This window comes from Zosterops lateralis, assembly GCF_965231275.1.
Source record: "Zosterops lateralis genome assembly, chromosome: 1".
In the NCBI taxonomy this organism is placed as follows: Eukaryota; Metazoa; Chordata; class Aves; order Passeriformes; family Zosteropidae; genus Zosterops; species Zosterops lateralis.
In genome coordinates this window covers 61,339,480-61,353,419 of record NC_139762.1, presented here as the reverse complement: position 1 = coordinate 61,353,419, position 13,940 = coordinate 61,339,480, and the positions used below count along the sequence as shown (strand labels likewise).

Below are 13,940 nucleotides of genomic sequence, written 5' to 3'. Positions count from 1 at the left end.
GAATGTCATTAGAGTTTCTTTAGCACAGAAATAACTTCAGCTATTCTTTCAATGTATATATTCTCTGGACAGATTGAGTTCAATCCTTATAAGCCATGTAAATTTACTGTTCTGTAGTAATGTTTCTTCAGAAACTTTGTGCTTTATTTTATTTTAACAATGCTGGTGTGTTGAGCTGCATTTTTTAGAATATATCTTTATTAGGAAGCACAACTTTGGAACAAAAGCATGTATCCTTTTGTTTCTTTTTGTGGTTCAAGGTGGGCTAAATAACAAGACGTTTGTCTTAGTTCTTTTTCTGACAGATATTTAGGTGGTCCTGTATCTTCCTATTAAATAATTGGAACTGCAAAAAATTCTTTACTGGCAGTCTGCACCTTGGCTAATTGGTGCTGAGGATGTCACTAGTCATATCCAAGGACCTCCTGCTGCTGGTTTCCCAAGTTACAAATCAGAATTAGCTGCTGACAGCCAGCCAAATAACTTCAGCAAATACTTAGGACAATGGGCACTGAAAGGCACCAAGTCTGTGAAGTAAGTCAGTGGTTTATAGACACTGAAGCATTCCTGAGGATCTCTTAAGCTGAGCCACATGGTGCTCAGCTAGGAAGTTGATTGATGGTTTTACAAAGAAAAAAAATGTTTATGAAAGAATGCTTTTCTTACAGATTATCCTGCATTAATATATATCTGATGTGCCTGGCAATGTTTCAGCAATTGGATGTTTGCCAAGCCTTGACACTTCTGCAAGACACAATGGAGTTTGTCTAGCAGCACAGAGCTTTTTGTTTTATGATCCTGTTTTTAATGAGGCAGACACTTTCATAAGAATTATCCTCCTCTAAATCAGTAACACTTGTACATTGTGATCCTTACATGTTAAATTGTTTATCCAGGCTAAAGTGGAGTCCATTTTGCAAATTTTTGCATCTTATCCAGAATTTGTCTTACTATATCTTTCTGTTTCAGCACTTGGATTAAACAAAAATGATAGCAGAAGGTCTTGTGAAGTTGAAGAAGAATTATGAACTGCACACAAAATGTTTTAGCAAGGTTCACTGTTCATATATCCCAAAAATATGCTCAGAGGTGTTTAAATGCCTTTGTAAAGACCAGTGCTCAAGGATATCAATCGGAGCTGGGAGACTGAATGCGTTTGTAGATCTGTCTATAGTAATTTCTCAGAACTAGACAAAAGTTTGGTATTACATGTCTTTATTGGACTTATTTACAAGTGAATTTCTTTTGTGCAATTTATGCTGTTAAATTTTTGTATTTTGTGTGCTGTTTTATAGAGGGGAAAAAAAGCATTAATATGCAGTGGGGAGAATTATTAAATCCTTCCTCTCAATCTGGGAAGACAGCAGAGCTTAGTAATTCTGAGACTGCAGCACAGAAATTGGTCAGGCTATGGTTCCCTTATGTTAAATTTATAATTAAGGCCTGGAACAAATAAATAAATTATTTTACTTTGAAATTTGACTTAGATCTAGCCTCCCTAACATCACTAGTGGATGATTTTTTTAAGCCAAAATGTCTTTGTATTATTCAAAATGATTGAAAAGATATGTGTGCTTTCTTTTATGAGAGAAGCTTTAACAAACCATCATTGAGGCTGAATTATTTCTCATTACTAGCAGAGAGTGGTTCATTTAAATTGCATTTAAGGTCATCGACAGGGCAGGTTGAAGGAGAGGAAAGAGAGGAGATATGCATTGTGGTTAAATGTGTTGGAACAGACCTGCAAAATAAAATAGAGACTGTCAGATAGTCTCAATATTTGTTCTGTCATGCATAGAAACATACACAGAGAGAATATGCAGAAAAACTATTGCTCCAGTGGCTTGCATTCAAGCATATGGTTTGATGAATTGCTTGGAGCCCTGGTGATAAAGAATATTAACAACCTGAAGACGGCAAATCATTTAACTGCCCCATCCTATTGATTATTGTCACATACTATTCTTTAGGTTTAAGTAGAAGTAAATTTAAGTATTTGCACAAGTAATTATAATTACAAGTTGCAAATTCTTGTGAATCTGTACTTTTATTTATGCAGTGCTTGTGTTATTTTTTTGAAGACCAGTTTTTTTTTGTGATGTGATGCAGCCTATTTTCTAAAGTTTGGTGCCCTGTGATGATGATAGACTTCTCCACCAGTATGAGCCCCACTTTCTTCCTTGTGTGATGTTCCAGGCTGTTGGCTATACCCAAATAAACTGAGAGGCAGTCCTGTCCACTTTCCCTTGTAGTGGGACACATGCTTGGGGAATGCTTCTCTGGCTGGCTACTGTTGTTCAATAAACTTGTGGGAACTTACTGTTGTTGTGAATTCTATTTTTCTGCTAAATTTCATAGAAATTGGTCAATTAATTAATAAATTGTTGGAATAGAATGATACAGACACAACATAGTCCTGGAAGTCTTGTTTTCCTAGGTATCCTGATTAAAGCTATATTTCTTAAATACAAGCTTAAGGAATCTGAGTCCACATTGGAGACTTGAGTAGGGGGATTCAATTACCAGTATTGGGATCTACTAACTCAATTCTAAGTAAAAGCAAAAGAGTAGTTGTTAAAAAAAAAAAAAAGAAGCTGAATGTTCTCCATTCCTCTTTATTCCTAAAACCCACTCTGATTTAAACTAATATTTCATAAGTAAGAGTGGCATCAAAACTGCTGTTTGAATAGTAACTCTAAACCTAAACAAATGAGGGAAAACTTCATAATAATCCCAAAATGACTGGATATTTTGTTCAGCTGGAGGAAAGGAATGCATTTCTTTTGAAAATTTTCTTTTAAGAGCTTTTAGTTTATTTTTCTGTGCCAATCTGTAGTTAAGACTCTGGTGTTATTGAATAGAGCAGTTTTGCTCGTTTCTCTGATTTGTGTTTGTGTTCATGTGTTCACACTCAGTCTTAAAAGGCTTCTTTCCCATGGCTGAGTCTCAAACCGTATGTGAGATACTACATGTGTGTCTAGAGGTTCTCTGTAGGTTTCAGGGAAGTGTTTTCATCCTGTGCGTCACTTTAGGGTTTATGTTTATATGTTTCATTATCCTCTGTGATTTGTATTTAGGATTTATGGAATTCTTTTAATTTTTCTTTGAGGCAAGCCGTTGAAATTGCTCTCATTATTTTACTAGAGGATGGAGACAAGAGAGAGAAAATATTAGAAGGAATCTTTCTGAAAATATGGTAAACTAACAAAGCCACTTTATTCCCTTGTCTATTAAGCAATTGTTTCTGTTCATACAAAAACAAGTAAAGGTATATAACATGATATAAGTTGCAGCCAGATTGTTGTTAACATTGCATAGGGACAAAAAGATGTCTTATGCTACAAATTAACAGTTACTATAAGCTCTTTATTAGATTATTTGGATATTACAGCACATGACCCAAGGCTAAAGTTCATGTTCTTAAAAAGAAATTATTGACAATTAAGATATGCTATTTAAGAAAAGACATTTCTCCCATTTCTTAAACAGACTAAAATCAGACCTTTTATTAGGTTTCTTCTTTTTTCTAGCATTGCTGAAGCTTGTGGCATATGTAGAAGTGACAAATGGTGCATGAACATTCAGCAAGTTTCTTCTGCCACGGGGTATTTTATAGTACACATTTTATTTATTTTGGTTGTACTTCGAGTTGGATATTTGATAACTTTGTAGGATATTGTCTGTATTTTATTTCTTTATCCAACTTAGTGATACGTATTTTGCATTTTTAGTAAAACTGCTCTGCAAAATATCCCATCTATCATTATCAGAAAACATAAACATATGTAAAAAAGTGCTCCTTTATCTGTTGGATCATATTTCTTTTAGAAAATATGAGAAACATTTTGGAATAGCATTTGTGTTTGATTTGTGTTTCCTCTAGAACATTAGAGTTTGGAATTATTTTCAGTGCTCGTAGGGAAAGAAAATGATTCTCTAAGTTCCTCTAAAAATAATGTAATTGTGGAATTCTGAAGCTTGATTGCAATTCTACAATTACATGGATTAGTCATCAATCTGCTGTAGTAATATTGCTCTAAGTGTTGAAAGGCTGAATATTTTACATTTTAATACAACTTCTTACACATGTCCATGCTAAGTGACAGAACTGGTGCTGCCTGTAAGAGTCTTTCTTCAACCTAATTTTCAGTTGAAACTTCTGGTATGCAGTGCCATGGGCAGAGCACCATTCCAGACAAACTGCAGCACTCCTATAACCCCCGGGATATTCTGCATTTTCCTTTCCCAGGGGTGTGTCCCTGTAGCCGTGTGTGAGCAGCTCATCCAGGCTTTGAAACCTGGCCTTTGCTCCCTGCTCCACCCCTTTCTAAATCAAATACACATTCTCTCCATAGTCACCTATAAGCTGGTGCTTCCACAGGCCCCTGGCAGGGTTGGATGAATCTCCTAAAACTGAACTCTCTGTTAAATGATGGAAGGTACTCCTGATGGAAAAGCCGTTTTGGGAAACAAAAGACAACAAAAGAACAAGTAACAGCAGCATGATTCTTCAACTATTACAACTGCTGTGAATAGTATTTGAAATGCCATTACCTGGTTTGAAGGGAAATGCGATCTCCTAGGGTTAGGGATAACTCATTAAAGAAGTCTTTGAGACAAGTATGTTATTTTTTTCATCAAGATTTCCCTAGTGCTGGGTTTCTAACAGTCAATGCAGCTGAGCAGCTGTTCTAAGATTTGAAAGGTTTAGTACCTTTATAATTTTTCTCCTCAAGTTTCATTGCTGGGCTTGTCTTTTAGAGCTGAATATCAGCGCTAAAGGTGTTAGTAATAAGTCCAAGAAACACATTTCAGAAAATTTTAAATGAAGACAAAATTAAACTTGCGTAACACTTGTAGACTTGTGTTTATAGTGTTTAAATAAAAAGTATTTAATAAATGGATGTTCTTAGATTATTTCAGTAATACTTTTAAAGGGTTTCTTTCCTAGTGTCATTTGTTTGGTTGGGCTTTCTAATAGATGGAATAACAAACTTTTTCTGAGTGATTAGGATCTTGTTTGAATTTTACTCTTTAAAACACTAAGTAATTTCACTCTCAATATTCTTTCGTTGAAGATTCATGGATAGAAGCTCATCTTTATTTAGATTTAATTCATATTCCTATGTTGACATATAACAAGTTCATCAAAACGTAAATTATTGTTTAGATTGAGACCTTTATGAGCATTAATCTATTTGAGAAAAATATATTAATATCCTTCAAAACCCTTGAATTATTTCTCTTTGACCTCCCTGTGGACATCTCCAACACATTTTAATTGCATTCTGCTGATGATATATTTTGGCAGTTGATCATTGAATACTTAAATTTAGATTAAGGTGGCTACACACCAGAAAGGCTTTGAGTACTTCTGTGAGAATTCAGTGGATATTATTATTATTATTAAAGAACTTCATGATTTAGAACTGGAGAAGGTATATTACTAGTGCAATGCAAGAATTCTCCTTGTTTGTTAAAACTGACCCATTCAGAGTTGCAGAGACAATACCCTTCATTTGAGAAAATATTTTAAGTAACAGTGAACATTAAAAAAGAGGTTTGACAGAAATCAAGGGATTAGAATGTTATTTCTATCTGCAGACTTTCTAATTTGTAATGTGTATTTTCCTGGCAATTATTTTTCTCATTCAAAAAACAAAACCTCCCAAACCAGAAAAGGATACACCCACCTTAGTTTTGCTGCTTAAAGACTTGCTAAGGAATTGTTTTAGCTTAATGCCAGGTGCAGCAAGCTTGGCTCACCTGTAGATACAGGCCATAATGAATGAATGGTATTATCTCTGCTGTGGAGAGAAGGTAACTTTAGGTAAAGATTATTATCCCAGAAATGGTGTTTAGTCCTCTGTATTGCTGGCTTATGGAACTAGAATCCCCTAAGTGCATTCCATGTTTAGCTGACCACCTTGCCCCTGAACACACTGACTCTTTTCCCTGATTTCTTGTCTTCTAAGATATATCAGTTTGACAGATTCTTGAGCTGTTTTCACACTTTATACAAATACTTGTAATTAAAATCAATCTTTTCCCTAGGATTTGGTGTTTCCATGTAAAATGACTGGGATATATTGAGGAATTGATGAAAAACAAGGGAAAACAAGTCTTTATTTAAGTATTTCTGTATTCTGCATTGCCATTTGAGGTTTGCAGTATTATATCTTGGCTCATAACTTCGTGTGAAACAAAGCACTTAACACCTTTTTATTTGTCCCTTATTAGAGTACTCTATTCTGAATTCTAGGGCTCTTTTGTGATTAGAACACGAAATGTTTTAAAAGGTGTCTCCCCTAATCCTGGTATATGTCACAGAAAAAAGATTATTTATTAATTTTTGTTAGCTTTTCAGTCAAAGAAAGACATAAGCAATCTCCTTTTTTTCATTACACTTCTGAAATGTCAATGTTTTTCTGTAAACCAGCTTATTTCAGCTAATTTTAAAAGTATCATCTATAAATACCCCAAATGTGTTTTCTTTCCCATCTTGCTTTTCATCTATTTAAAAAAGTAGAAGTCAAAAAAAAAAAATTGAATTAATGGGGCTATAGGTTTCAGCTCTTGAAAATGCATGAAATTTGAACAGAAGAATGCTCTGTGGAGGATGAAGTTCCATGTCAAATACTTCCAACACACCCTGGCAGCTTGTGTGCAAGCTCTTGTTGTAGAAGTTTTAAGTCATTCTCTTTCTGTGGAAGCTTGTATGATGGTAAACTCAGATTCAGAGAGTTATTTAGCTTGGCTACAAACATTTTTAATGATTGAAACTTGGTATGCCATCCTACTTCCCAAGAATTAATCAGTTTCCATGAAAACATGTTGTTTAAATTAATCCAAACTCATTAGCACTACAGAGATGGATACTCAGTAAAAAGCCTCCATTAATTAGCGCTGCATCCTGTAGTATGCCTTACAGCTCGTGACCATTTCCTTGAATTTGTGCAGTGTGTGACCCTTTGCATCTGATATTCATCTACAGCAGAACGATAGCCCATGTTTTGGGTTTGAAACTGTGAGCGTATGTTATAATGAGTGGCACGTTACTCTCTTTTTCCCAATGAATTCCAAAGTCATAAACAAGATTTCTCGTATACCTCATTTTGAATTCAGAGCTCAGTGCAGGTTTTTCATTTGTGTTTTGACAATAGGCATAGCAATAATAAAGTTTGTTTCTTCAGTTTTTAAGTTTATGGAAATTTTGCTCTTTGTCTTTTCAGTAGTTAAAGAGTATTTGTGCAAGGTGCTTGGCTGACCCTTCTGGTGGAGGGTTGAATATTCTCTGCCTGCTTATAGTACCCAAACAACATGAGCATATCAATATTTCACAAAGTGTATTTGTGAGGCATAGAGTAGAGAGCAATAATTCCACGCTTCAGGAACCTGCATTTCTATATGCTACGTACAGAGGTGCAGAACAATTCTAAACTCATGCCTTGTCTGTGTTTTCTGAAATTGCTTTCCTTTGTGGTTCAGTCTCTTTTTGCAAATCTGTTCCCTGTCCTTTATGCCTTATTTTCTTGCTGTATGTACCATTGCCTATGTTGAACTTGCTCCTTGAATAATGTTATTGGTTCTGCAAAGAACTAATTAACATCAGGAAACTATATCCCTGATCATTAATACACATAAGACTTCTACTCTCTTAACTCAGGCAGTAATGTCCACTTCTTCGAAAACCAACAGAATTCTTGTAGGATGTCTGTACATGCAATGGCAAATTTTAGTTTTATCTCTTTTCAGCTGGCAAGTATAATGATTAAGTGGTTTTTTTTTTTTTCATTCTTTCATTTGTGCAAGAGCTAACCTTCAAAACGGGCCATTGTTTACATAACACACATGCCTAGAAATAGTAGGGTCACAGGCAGGTGACCAATAGAAAAAGCAAAGACCTCTCTTAAAGAACAGCCTGAAAAATAGTACCAACTCATGAAATTCAACTATGCACTTTTCCCTCCATTTTTTAAAAACTCTATTCCTCCCCTTTGTCTTCAAACTGGCTACAAACCCCAATTTATCATCATGATGTATGGTATCATTAATCGTCCTTGAAGGCAAGATGCATAATGCTGCTGTGTTGGCACTGAGCAAACTTCAGTGGCCTGACTGTCTTCACGCCCCTTTGAGTCTCTCTTGTTCTAGCAGAATGAAACTGGACTCGTAATAAGATTAGCTATCATGCTGTTTGCAGCAGCAAGTGACCTATTATCCTGTTCCCTTTCCTTCCCCTCCTTCCTCTCCCCTCTGCTCACACACTGCAGCTACAAAACGAGCGAGACAGGGCTGCTGGTTTATGCTCTAGCAGTGAGCTGTTAGGAACAGAGGGCCCTATAGGGGTAGAATGACCTCTTTTGTAAGCAAGGACAAGAGTTTGCTTTGTGGGAGAGAGAAACCTTTTATGCTTTCTTTGGTATTTAATGATTAGTTGGCTCTATTTGCTGCATGCTTTTTATCGGGAACTTTCAAACTTTTTTTCTTTTAATGCCGTAGGAAGAAGGTGTAATTTAAATGAAACTTTTAATGCTGTTACAAGCTTTCTTATTTCTTGTTTTGAAAAACTGCTAGAAAAATACTTTGCTTATCAATGTAGTAGATGTGAGTAAAATAAACTGTGATAAAAATTGTAGAACTGCTAATCTCTGCAACAGCCACTGGTAGTGAACTTCCTTTGTAAATGCCTTGGTGGCAAAGCATTTTCTGCAGAAGGAGCAGTTCTGGCTTTGAGACTTTGATGTGATGGATTTAGATAAATAAGCAAATTCACTGAACCAATATTCTAAGTAGTTTCGTTTCTCAGATGCATGACTTTGGAAAAGTAAAATTTGGAATAAGTGCATTTGCAGTTTTCACTTTCTTAACCACAGAAGATAAAATGGAAAGCAGCTATAAGTCATGTGGCTATTAGGTTCGTCTATCAGACTTCTTATCTAAATATAAAGCAGATGGTAGAAGATCATTACCTAAACCTTGCTTTGGTGTTACTAAGGAGTAGATGGGTAGCTGGGCCAGAACTCTTAGAGCATAGAGTTGCTCTTGTAAAATCTCCAAAGTAATCCTAAAAATTGGTGTGAAAGGTGGTAGTAGAAGTATGTGCATATGGTGTGGTATTGGAGAAGATGGGGGAGGGTTTTTAATTTGTGCAAAACCACAGTGTTTTGTTATTCTAACTTAAAAGTAATTAGAGTTCTTGTTCCTAATGCTTGATTGTTGGTTTTGGTAGGTTTTTGTTTGTTTGTTTGTTGTTTTTTTGGTTTTTTGTTGTTTGGTTTGGTTTGGTTTTTGTTGTTGTTTGTTTTTGGTTTTGTGTTTGTTTTTTTTTTTTTTTTTACTGTGGTTCAGCTCTGATTAGATTTTGTAAATTATATAAAATAACACAAAAATATGAATGCTTTTTTGGGGGGAAATGTATAAAATATACATTTAAAAAAATCATTAGCACACTTTTACTGAAGTAGAACCAAGCTGTTTCCTGAACTAATTTGTATTGTGTTTGATGAGGTATTTCTTCAGTTCTTTTCCACCAAGTTCATTTAAGCTCTGATTGCAGCTTAGTATATAAGTGAGAGACAGTACATTTTATTTTTTGAAAATATAACTTCATCTAACCAAAATCCAAATTCAAATGGTTTTGAAAAAGCAATTGCTGGGAAAGTTAAGGGGGGCCAACGTGCAATTAATTTTTCTGTTGTGCAGTTTGTGAATATAGCCCAAATTTTTTGCATTAGTTTGCGGGATCAGGAATTCTTTGTAAGTACCTATGTCACGTCTGTAGTAAATGACCCTTTAAATCAAGTTCCTGTTATGGCTTCAGAGGGTCTGACAATTTCATGCCATGAATATATATGAATATATAGCATTTTTATATAAATACATGAGAACTTTAATAGTTCGTTAGAGTAAATATTTACTAAAGTACATTAGCAAGGAAAGAGAAAAAAACATGTTTAATTTCATTAATAAGTGTGGTAGACAACACAGCCAAAAAAAATCTTCCAAAGTAATACTGTTCAATGTTCTACTTTTAAAATAACATGTTATTCCTACATAGGTGGAATGATCTCAGTCAGTATGACTTGGTGTGTATGTCACTTTGTATTAGTTTCCAAACATTTGTTCTCAAAAATATGTAGACCATAAAAGTTACTGTGTTCATTTCCCAAGCACTCTAATATATGTGTCATCCTGTGGGTAGTAGAAACCACAACTGCTTTAAAGGCTTGTACTAAGCTAAGCTCCTGCAAAACACAGCTCTAGTCTTTGTAACTGCAGACTGACATCCAGAAGTAATAGAAATAATCCTGCCGTGAGAGGCATCCAAGTGTGCCCAGAGTGCTGGCTGATGTCATCATGAGACTGTTCTCTCTCATCATTCAAAGGACATGACAACCAGGCGAGATTCCTGATCACTGGAAGAGGGGGGAATGTCACTCTGCCCTCCAGAAAGAGCGAGAAGGGAGAACTGAGGAACCACAAGGCAGTTGAACCTTATTCTGTATGGGGCAAATACTCCTAGAAGCCACGTCCTGGCATAGGAAGGGCAAGAGGGTGCTTGTGAACACTTGGCATAGGATTACCAACAGCAAACCATGTGATGGGCCTGAGTGACTTTTCAGATGGGATGTCTGGCTTTGTGAAGGATAGGAAAGCAGTGGAGTTGAGGTGTTTTGGGATGGGTTGGTTTGGGGTTTTTTGGGAGCAGTAGGATATTGGTTGTTTTTTTGTTTTGGGGTGGAGTTGGATTTTTTTGTTTTCTTTTGAGGCTTTCTGTTTTGTTTAGGTGTAGTTTATTGGTTTTGTTTACCTTAAATTTGTCTATGACTTCAGCATAGTTCTTAATGTTCTTAGAGTGGTGAGGTATAGACTGGATTACTGGATGGTAAAGGGATTTATTGGACTGTCAAGTTCCTAGAGTGGCAATCCATAGTATAAGGCCTAGCTGGGAGTTACTAAGGATATTTTGCAGCCAGTATTTCATGTCTCTCATAACAAAGTAGAATGTGGGAGATGTTACCCAAATTAGGGGAGTACTTGACTGGCTGGAGGGTACAGCTAATATTGCAAGGGACCTCAACGGGCTGGAGAAATGGACTTACTGTAACTTCATGAAGTTCAACAAAGGCAGGTAAAAAAGTCTCAAATCTAGGGTGAAATAACACCATGCTGCATTATAGATGTGGAGAACTGGCTGTCTGGGAAGCAGCTTTGCAGTCTTTGGAGTTCCTCTGGGAAAGCTGGTGCACATGAGTCAGCAGTGGAACCCCTCTGCAATTGCCAGCTGTGCCCCAGCTGCTGTTGGAGAGTTCAGCCATAGGCCCCAGGGAGCGAATGGTGCCTTGGATTTGGCAATTATGAGACATCACAGAGAGTGCTCTGTCCATTTTTGGGTGCCTCAGGACAAGGCTGACACTGCAGCAATTCAGCAGAGGGACGTTGAAATGATCAGGAGGATGGAACACATAATAATCAAGAAACAGATTAGTGAAAAGAAAGCTAAGAGGAGTTATTATTGCTGTTTATGACTGCCTAATGGGACAGTACAGAGAAGACAGAGCCAGACTGTCTTGAAATCAGACAGGTCTTGCAGAGGTAGGATGGGTAGGTAACAACCTGGACAAGTTGGAACACAGCAAGCTGCAATTAGGTGCAGGTAAAGATATTTTACCCTTAGGGTGGTCGAATAATGGAACAGATTACCCAAAGTGGCTTTGATATTGCTGTCCTTGGAAATACTTAGAGCACTTGTAGTAAGTCAGCCCACATTCATGATGTTCAGATCTTGTTCTCCTGTTTGTGACAAGCATTAAAAAAACAGGAGCAGACAACCATCTTCCACATCCTTAAGACTGTCCAGAAGGGTAAAAAGATGGGTCTTTTTAAAAGAGGAAATACTTCTGAGCATTAATAAAGTTCCTCTAGAAATTCAGGCTGTGAGGGAGTTTGTATGCAGTGTGTTGTGAGCAGAATTGCAGCTGCGTTTATCTGTACAATACAGTGCTGAACCATAAGTTGACCTGCACTTTACAAAATACAGAAAAAACATTGATCCTTTAGGTCATAGCCTGACAGCTTACCTCTTTCACCAGCCCTGAACCTAGAGTTTTTTACTTCAATCTACTTGCATCATCTGCTTGCCAGATATCTTGCATTCTCTTAATTGTGAAAGTTTGGTGTGAGTTACTATCTGAATAACTAGAGTTTGTACAGGATTGTGTCCAGCTCCATTCTTTCTATCTTTCAGAGGCCCTGTATATATACAGATTAAATAAGGATAAGGGTTTCTTGGTGAACTGGACATGAATCCTTCCAAATCCCCTTAGCATCAGTGAGTGGTTCCCAGTTTGTTTTCTCTTTCAGGGAAGTCCCTGCAATAGGATGCTTCAGTGCTTGCTGAACCATGTGGTTGAACTATCTTAAGAGGACAGTTGGACAATGGCGAATCAATGCTTGCAGAGTACTTCAGAATTACAGGAGAAAACTGATTCCTCCAAATCTCATTTTCTGTTTAAACTTGTGTTAAATCCAGATTGGTACAGTGATCTGCTATATGCACAAGTCTTCACAATTTCCCAGTTAAGGCACTGATTCAGCAAACTAATCTAGCACATACACTGCATTAAGTATGTAAATGGTTTCTGTAAAATCCATGCTGAATAAATAAGGAGAAACTCAAATAATTGAAGAGAAAACAAAGTGGGGTAAGCTCATTTTGAAACAATTTCTTTGGTGTTTTCTAAGCCTTTATCTTTGGACGTGATTTTTTTGTTTTTCAGTAATTCTAAGGTGGTGATCAGGAATGGTCAGATTGACTGTCCTCAAGTCTGCAAGATACAAACATTTATATAAGGCCTCCCTTTGGCAGATGGTCTTTCAGCTTTCTGTGGTGCATTGGGAGAGGTATTTCTGTGGTCTGTGCAGCACTGCAGGCTGCCATAAGAATTCAGTGTTGAAGAAGGAATCACAAGGAGGTCAGGCAGTTATTGATAAGCATATGTGGGCTACTGAGAAGGTCAGAGTCAGGGGCCTCCCACTGAGGCAGCCTGCAGGGAATTGTGCTGTTGGAAAAGCCATTCCGGTTCACATTAAAAAATCTGCCAGGAGAGAGGAGAAGAAGAAGGGGAGGAGAGGGAAAAAACAGGGGAATTTTGGGATTGAATTTCATTTGTACAAAGTCACTTATCAAATACAAAAATTTCACTGGGATTGGTGTCCAGTATTTTAACATCTTCAGATCTTTTTGTAGATATAGATAAATTAATTTTTCTGATGCAGACTTCCCTTCATTTTAAAGGATGCTTGGTACTGCTGAAAACAGTGCTTAAGATAGTGATGTGAAAATAAAGCAAAATAAAAATGATAGAGGTTTTTTTTTAATAAAGAAATTAATAATTTGAAATGGTCTCTAAACCAGAAATGCACAAATTTTGTAAAAGTGATAGATGTAAGATTTCTTATCTCCTTTATGACAAGGCTGGTCTACTCCACAAAAATGAAGTTAAAACCCATGTCGAATAATCTGCAATGAGTATTCTTTATATTTGAGACATGTGAGAAGGAATGGGGTCAGAACTGTCTTCATTTGCTTGGAACCTACTTTTTTTTCCAACATTTTTCATTCTCAGTAATCTGCAGTTACAGCAGAGCAGAGATCAGAGGCCAACTATTAAGATTTCTCTTTTGTGCTGGATAGTGATGGCAGAGTGAGAAATAAACCACGAGCTGTGACCAAAGGCAGACTTGTAATTACTTGGATATAACGATAATTGGCCTTAATACTGTAACAAATGCTCTGAGTTTGCACATCTGAAGTCTGCTGTTTGGATCAATTTTCTTGTTTACAAAATCAGCTTGCCTTTATTAGCACCAAAATTGCCCAGTAACAGGGTGGTGAATGATCGAATGAGGTTCACTGCAAAAGAAAGGAAAAAAAA

The 13,940-nt window shown here is 36.5% G+C and overlaps 1 protein-coding gene across 4 annotated transcripts in view; it reads left to right on the top strand.

The window, feature by feature from the left end:
• The window catches only part of CDKAL1 (CDKAL1 threonylcarbamoyladenosine tRNA methylthiotransferase), a 385,260-nt gene that overhangs the window by 224,177 nt on the left and 147,143 nt on the right, over positions 1-13,940 (top strand). The window lies entirely within an intron of this gene.